Source organism: Physeter macrocephalus, chromosome 14, assembly GCF_002837175.3.
Source record: "Physeter macrocephalus isolate SW-GA chromosome 14, ASM283717v5, whole genome shotgun sequence".
Classification (NCBI taxonomy): Eukaryota; Metazoa; Chordata; class Mammalia; order Artiodactyla; family Physeteridae; genus Physeter; species Physeter macrocephalus.
The window spans coordinates 114,731,694-114,733,144 of record NC_041227.1 but is presented as its reverse complement, the minus strand read 5'-3'; positions in this window follow the sequence as shown (position 1 = coordinate 114,733,144).

Sequence of the window (1,451 nt, the reverse complement as noted above, 5' to 3'; positions counted from 1 at the left end):
GTTCGAGTCTGGCCGACTAGGAAAACAAGGCAGCACTCCTGGGTGGGGACTGACCTCATCTTTCCTCCACCACCACCACCTTGGCACGTCAACTCAACTGTGCCAGCCCTGGGGGCAGGGAGAGAGCTGAATAGGACACAGTTTCTGTCCCTCACAGACCAGAGGTTACAGTCGAGTAACCGGCAGACACATGAACAACTATTTTAACAGAGGAAGGAGCATTTGTCTGGCTGAGAGTGGCTGGTGAAAATTCCAGAGGTGACCCTGGAGGAAAATCTTGAAGGATGAGCAGTTCTGCAGGTGAAGAAGGTAAGAAGGTAAGTTAGGGTCCTCCAGGCAGATGGGACAGTATGAGGGAAGGTGGAGTGGCGGGAGAAGGGAGGCCATCATCTGGGGACTTCAAGTTCAGGCTTTGTGACCAGAGTGCATCCTGTGTGGCAGGGGAAGGAGAAATGGCCTTGAACGTCAAGTTGAGGAGTTAAGGTTTTCTTCTCTAGGTTAAAAGTCATCAATGATTTTAAACTAAGGAAGTGACTTGAGCACATCTTTATTTTGGAAGGACTATTAGAAGGACTGGAGAGGGGAAAGAGGAAGCAGGAAGGCCAGTTGGGAAGTTGCTGAAATTGTCCAGGTGAAAAAGGGGAGTGCCTAAACTAGGACATGGCAATGGAGGAGGGATGCATGATGAGTCGCAGCTTAAATGGGGATCCGTGCACAGGATAAAATTGCAGTCAAAATTCCTCTTGGGAAGGGGCTCCATTAGACATCAACGATAACCCAGTTAGTGCTTCTTCAGAACTGGGGTCAACTCTTGTGCCTTTGGCTGAGCACCAGAGGAAAACGGTTGGTCTTCAGAATCCACACGGCACAAACAGGCGCTAGAATCCTTATGCACAAGATGCATGCACTCTAAGAGACTGGAAGGGAACCAAGACAGAAAATTCACTTTTCCCATCTCACCCTCAATCGGGAGACACAAATGAAATGGAGGAGGGAATCTCCTGCACAGTTATGATTTGTCACGTGCTTATAATTGAATTCAAGTTAGACACATGCATGATGAGACACCGAGAGGTGAGATGGAATGAAAAGTGGCAGCTGAAAGTAGACAGGAAACATAGGAGATGAAGGAGGTAGTTTCAGGTTTTGGGGGTGAAGAGTGTGGGAGGGGACCTTTTTATTTATTTTGGGCTCCCTGTTTCCAAAAGAATGCCTCTTCTTCTGTGCGCTTTATCATCCAAGCCAGAGGGGACTAGTACCTCTTTCCTAACAAACCTAACGCATCATCACTAGTATGAATGATGCTGATTTGAAATGATGAAAACCTATGTCTCTTTCAAGAAATGCCTACTAACACTTTTTTTTTTTTTTTTTTTTTTTTTAGCGGTACGCGGGCCTCTCACTGTTGTGGCCTCTCCCGTTGCGGAGCACAGGCTCCGGACGCGCAGGCT